The following is a 6,660-nucleotide window of genomic DNA, read 5'->3' as shown; positions in this document are numbered from 1 at the left end:
TAGTTTTTTTTTTTCTTCTTCTTTTTTTTTTTTTGATATATGAACGTGTCAACTTTGTTTTTTTAAATGGGACGATATATTCGCGTATCACATAGTAGAGCGTTTTAAAAACGCGTACAACGACCTATGGTTCAAGATCAAGGTCACTGAAGGTCAACTGCAAAATAATTTATCAGTAAGGGGCCGAGATATTCAGGTGGCCTGTTTTTCGTGTCTGTACACGATAAAAAAAAATTCATTTATAATCATGTATACACATTCCCTCGGTGTTTTTTCTTTTATCGCATTACGTATTCATCACGATAAATCTTTCGATTTCGTTTTCGATGCTCGCTTGTACTTTCCACTACTTTGAATCGATTTACTCTCGAGATGTCGATAAGTTGAACGTCAATTACTTCAATATGATTAAAAGTTTTCGTTGTTATTCAAATATAATTCTTTCTGTATATATTTTATTGAATATTATTGAAATTATTTATTTCATAACGTACAAACGAATCTTTTGTCAAATAATTTTGTCAAAAAGATGGTAGAAATTGAAATTGCTTAAAACGCATGCAAATTAGGATGAAATTTCGTAAGGAAATATCTAGGGATATCTAAAGTCAAGACAATAAAATTGTATACTGTTATTTTGTCTACACTTTCGAAAGACAATTCAGAGAACTGGCCAAGAATCGATTATCTTATAATCCCATCTGTGCTTTGGAATAAATTAGGAGGGGGAGTTGGTACAGTTGTCGGGTAAACATTGGTGTTCGATAGTCAAGATGAATGGAGCCTTTTAATTCGATCGTGTTCATCAATCATGTCAATTATACGTGGCACAGTCGATTCATGATAAGTCATTGGCATAATATTTTCACACCGTCGAGATTGATCGATTTTAATCGTTTCTAGATTAATTAGAAGAAAAGAAAAATTGGTGGGAATACGGATATAATATTTCTTCATAGATAAGGACGGAGATACTTTGCCCTCTTCTTGTTTTAAAACGTTTCCTTCCCTATTGGAAAGAAAAATTGCGGACAGATGGGATAATAGGAGGAACAAAAGGAAGATATGATTTGGGGAATGATATTTCGTTGCAACCAATCAGAAAACACGTCATCGAAATAGATTTGACGAAATTTTGCACCCTTTCATCCAGCTTTCCACCCTTCTCTCCTCCCCTTCCCTCTAAATAAATTTCATTTCATTTCAGCCATCCAATTTTGATTCGATTTTCTTACAGCAGCCTCTAAATGAGAAAGGCAATTACTCGAGAATTTCTCGACTTGTTCGCGTATAAAGTATTGAAAATGAAGTACGAGGAGAATGGTGATAGATGGCGTTGCTTTGTTAGACACACTTTGTCGCATATATTATTTTAATACCAAATATTGAAATGTTTCTTTGCTACGCGCTATTTTTATCCATTTTTTTTTCTTTCTTTTTTTTTTTTTTTTCTTTCTTTTTTTGTTCGATATATGTTCGGGATGTTATTATTCACTATGCAAAATGTTGGGCGTAGATATTTCCATCAAAACTTCGAAGCTTTTTTTCTGTTTTTGCAAAAAAAAAAAAAATTCTTTCGCCATTTTTTCCTCCCGATTTTATTTTATTTTATTTTATTTTTTTTTTTTATCTTTCTTCCCTCTTTTTTTTTTTTTTTTTTTTTTTCTTTTTTTGTTCGATATATGTACGGGATGCTATTATTCACTATGCAAAATGTTGGGCGTAGATATCTCTATCAAAACTTCGAAGCTTTTTTTCTGTTTTTGCAAAAAAAAAAAAAATTCTTTCGCCATTTTTTCCCCCCGATTTTATTTTATTTTATTTTATTTTTTTTTTTTTTTTTTCTTCCCCCTTTTTTTTTTTTTTTTTTTTTTTTTTTTTTTTATCTTTCTTCCCTCTTTTTTTTTTTTTCTTTTGTTTCTTTTCCATGCGAGTAAATTAAGAGAATATGAACTTTTCTACTCCCATTTCAAAGGTTGGTTTTTATCTTTTTTTTCTTCCTTCGTGTAATTCGTAGAAATCCTCGTGAAGTTTTCCCACTGTAATTCAAGATAAATACGTACATTAATTTTAGTGGCATTATTACATATTTTATTTCATAAATATTATTTTCCCTTTGCATATTTAATTTAATTAAATTCCGTTGACGGTGGATCCGCGACGCGAGCAACGAACAAATAAATGCGAATATTATTTAAATATATTATAATACGTTATAAAAGTTTATATTATTACTAATATAATACTAATAACACGAGCCACACAGATGAATCGTTATACAGGTGTATTCAAGATGGAGCTGCGCTGAATTAATAAGCGTGGGTTTTACTTAATTAACAAACGTGGACTTTGGGTTATCAGATTTCGTTGTGAAACGAAAGTTAGAATAGATTATGATCCAATGAGAAATTAATGTTAAATTAAATTGAACAAATGAAATGGGGAAATAATTGAAATAAAACTTGGGAAAGTAATTTCCAATTAATTAATCATTTTTCACAATCGAGCGTAAATTTCAACGAAATTTTTATTTTATAGAATAGAGAAGAAGGGAGAGACGTCATTTTTTTCTTTCAACTTCCAAAAAATTGTGTCTCTAATTCTTTCGTCGACACCGAATGGTCCGATTGAAGCGCAACACACACGAGTCGAAAACCTTTAATGATCGAGGAACGGGTTGGAGAGGGATGGCGAGGAAAGGTGTAAAGAAGGAGAGACGAAAAAAAAAAGGAAGATAGAAACATCGTGGTATTGTTGAACAGCATAAATACGGGCGGGAAAGAGAATAACAAGGGCGAACAAAGTGTTGTTTTGCATGCATTCCATCGCGATCGAACATACACGTTGCGAATATTTCATTGCATTCCGTCAGAAAATATTTTATGCTCGTTTATTTCCTCCTCCTCCTCCTCCTCCTCCTTCTCCTCCTCGTCAGAAAAAGTTTGTTCCGGGAATGATGAAATTTATTTGCACTCGTTCCTTCTTCGTGGTTTAATATTCCCCTCCTTTCTTTTTTTTTAAATTTTCTTCTCCTTTCTTTTTTAAATTTCCCTCTCTTTTCTACGAGCACACTCTTGGAGAGAAGCTTGACGTCCCATTTCAACGTACCACTCAAAGCCCTTTTTTAAGCAATTCGATTTTAAAATTTCGAGAACGCTGCATCTCCTCGCTTTCTCTTTGAGGAAGAATTTTTGAAATATTAATTATGCTGATTTACAAACGATCGAGCGCAATTGATTTAATCTCTCGGTGAAAAATATTCTCCCTTCTGGTTTTTTCCCATTATTTCGTCCTTTTTCCCTTTATTTCGAATTATTCGATCTTGTAATTTCGAAAAAGATTCATATTTCCCTCCCCTTTCTCGTTTAAGAAAATTATTTTTAATATTAAAACGTGGATTAATATCCAATGATTTTCCATAAACTTTCCAACTTCTCTAAATAGAGAGATATTTTCTCCAATATCTCTTTTATATTTTCTCGCGAAGATATTTTTTCCAACTTGCATTACCTTTGATTTATAGCGAATAAATTATTTTCATATTTCGATCGCGTAAACGATTCGAAGCTTAAAATTCGAAATAATTCTCCATCCTATTCGATTCCCTTTGCTATTAACGATTTTTATCGATAAAGTAGAAACCTATAATTGATTCGTTTCCACTATTGTTATTTATGAATTATGCAGATTGCTCGTGAACGATGACCCGTATTCACATCATTATTCCAATTATCGACTTTGTTTCTTAGTATTTTTTTTTTTTTTTTGCAACGATTGAATATACACCTCGCGTGAGATATGTTTCATTCCATTAAAATGCATCGTTATTTATATATATATATATATATGTCTCTCTCCTATCTTTGTTATTTTCGTCAAATTCAACTTGCAACGTACATAATGCACACTTCATTTGATACTCGTAGAGAGTCCACTTGGCCTGCATAATTTATTAGAAAATAGCGAACGAGTTTCCTCGTCTTCTCTATCTTCTCTGTCCTCCTTCACCTTCTCCCCTCCCCTCCCCGTCTCTCACTCCTTTCTATGGATCTTCTCACGCGCATGCATGCATGATCTCTACGTTAGAATAATTCAATGTTCTAAATAAAACTCGTGGAATTCGCGTGCACGCGGTTGTTGTTAGGTCAGTGTTGAGGACGATGGGGAATTCACGATCGGGTGAACGTACCCTTAAGCCCTGCGCATACAACGCGATTAACCCGTCTGTATCGTTTTCTTCCATTAGTAAGGGATCCCGAATCGGGCGGGTAAACTGTTTTTTATTGGCCGTTGTATATTGGAATATTGGTGACGAGGCATTGTACTCTTGATTCTCAACAGTTGATATATTTTTAATGACCACCGTTTAAGTTCGATACGAGATATGTAACATTGGATCTAGTGATTTTTGTTAATAATTGAGCTGGTGATAAGTTAGTAATATTCTTTCCAGAAACTAATCTCAAATCTTTCGCGTCTCGGAAAATTTCGGTGTCTCGTTATTGCTTTTTTTCCAATTGTAATCAATTTAGAAGATCAAGTTAGACTTCTGTTTCAAAGCAAATCTAAAAATTAAAAGGCTCGGTGAAACACGTGTTGCAAATTAGAAGGAAGAAAAGTGAAGGATTTTATATTTGTGTGTGTGTGTGTGTATGTATGTGTGATTATTGAGAAAATTAACATTATATTTTATTGAGATAAAAGTATAATTATATACCTGTTTATTTTCATGACATCGCTTTAATTACAATCAATCATTACGTAAAATACAATATTAATTCATATTAATATTAATTAAAATGTTAATTAATGTTAAATAATATAATTTTATTCAGAAAAACACGATACTATACTATAAGGAAACAACAATAAACGTACGTAATGATGGTATGCAAAAATCGGAATTGATGTATGACTGTTTTCTACTCCAAGATCTTCAACTGCTAGGGATATTTCGATATATTTACTGGAACAGTTGGCAAGCCACCACTATATTCGTCCATTTATCATTCTCCCCTTTCATCTTTTCTTTCTCCTTAACCTCAAATCGTTTTCAATAAAAATAATTCTCGTCAAAATTATCATTTTCACATTGATCTCTTTTTTAATTCTTTTTCTCAATATTTAATTGTTTAATTTTTATTCAAAATTTTATAAAAAAGAAAAATCAGATGGATTATTGAAGTTTAATCGTAATTATTGCTCGAAATTAGATTCTTTACAATACGAATCGATTAGGGAAGGCCAGAAAGGCCACTTTCCGAGAAACATTTTGAAAATAAATCGCGTCTAACACTCGTCGACTAACTCCGTGCAACGTGACAAATTGTTCCTGATATACTTCGAGTGCCTCCCTTCGGGACTGTTATCGAATTTCGACCGGGATGCCTTGAAAGCGACGGAAGCTGAATCGGGAACTTTGAGAAAAATTTCGGGAACGATATAATTCTGACGAGAAATGGAGAGTGAACAGCTTCTCGTTTCAAGAAGAGTGATCGATTTAAGAAGGAATCACTTGCATATCACTTCTATTATTAAAATTATGGAAAAGATATTCGTGAGATTTTATTTCAATTTCAAGGTTACAAAAAAAAGTAAAATATTGTCATAATTATAATAATTACTACGAAATATTTTTTATTAAAAGGAAATATTATTATAAAGATATGAAATATAAGTTGAAAAGATAAATTTTTTATTTTTTTTGTCTATAGATAAATTTTTTATTTTATTTTTTTCTACGAAAAACTTGATACTTTGATGATATTTTTAACTATTGTTTTTACGATTAAAATAAAATGTGATTTAACTGAAGTACGTACATATACTTACGTATCAGGTAAATAAAAAATTTATTACATTTTCAAATTAATTCTTCGTTATTTTTATTACATGCATTTTTAACCGTTTGATAAAAAATTTATTTTTCTTTTAGACGGATAAAAATAAATGAAAATTATTTGATATGGAAATTAGAAGTTTCAAATATTTTTTTTTTTTTTTTTTTTTTTTTTTTATATTTTAATTCACTTTAATTTAAAAATGAACAAGAAAATATTTCCAGCTACATTTCGTTATATTTATAAATGGAAAGAAATATTACTTTCGAAATGGAAATATATGAAATTAACATTTACCATTTTATAAAAAGGGAATAAAACGGGGAAACGGTCTTCTTCAATTCCTCTGAATTTGAATTTTTTTTATTAAATAAAAAATATTTGCGCGTATAAAACGAAACAATAATTTATATTCGTTAAATCTCAAAAAGCAGAGAAAATTTTTTTAAAAAATTAATAAGATAATAATCAGAATGAAAAAAAATATTTAATATTAATAATTCTAATTGACATCATAGAATCTTTAAATTAAATAATAATTAAATAAGCGATTCCAAACATTTTCATAAAGTATAAAACATTACACGGAAAAACAAGAAAACGAACAAAAAATCACGATTATTTATTTAAATTGGCATTATTTACATACAGAAAACAAGTTTTAAGTTTTTAAATTACTTTAAAAAAATCTTTGATCATAAATATATTTATACGTATCTATACGTATATCTATAACGAGAAATAAAAGAAAAATACACAGAATATAATTATTGGTTGAATTTAAATACAGATTGATTTATTTTCTTATACATGCCGCGTA

The 6,660-nt window shown here is 30.3% G+C and overlaps 1 protein-coding gene across 7 annotated transcripts in view; it reads left to right on the top strand.

Moving 5' to 3' along the window:
• Positions 1–6,660, top strand: part of LOC102671460 (AT-rich interactive domain-containing protein 5B-like) — a 106,117-nt gene that overhangs the window by 68,655 nt on the left and 30,802 nt on the right. For 2 of the 7 annotated variants that reach the window (XM_031514265.1, XM_031514266.1), the window contains exon 4: positions 3,425–3,440. The exons of the other annotated variants lie outside the window; for them this stretch is intronic. The gene's annotated coding sequence lies outside the window, so the exon portion shown is untranslated. Of the gene's footprint in view, positions 1–3,424; positions 3,441–6,660 lie in introns of those variants that run through there. 7 annotated transcript variants of the gene reach the window in all.

This window comes from Apis dorsata, unplaced genomic scaffold (assembly GCF_000469605.1).
Source record: "Apis dorsata unplaced genomic scaffold, Apis dorsata 1.3 scaffold_946, whole genome shotgun sequence".
In the NCBI taxonomy this organism is placed as follows: Eukaryota; Metazoa; Arthropoda; class Insecta; order Hymenoptera; family Apidae; genus Apis; species Apis dorsata.
Note: the sequence above shows the minus strand (reverse complement) of the source record. Positions and strands in the feature narration are given on the sequence as shown.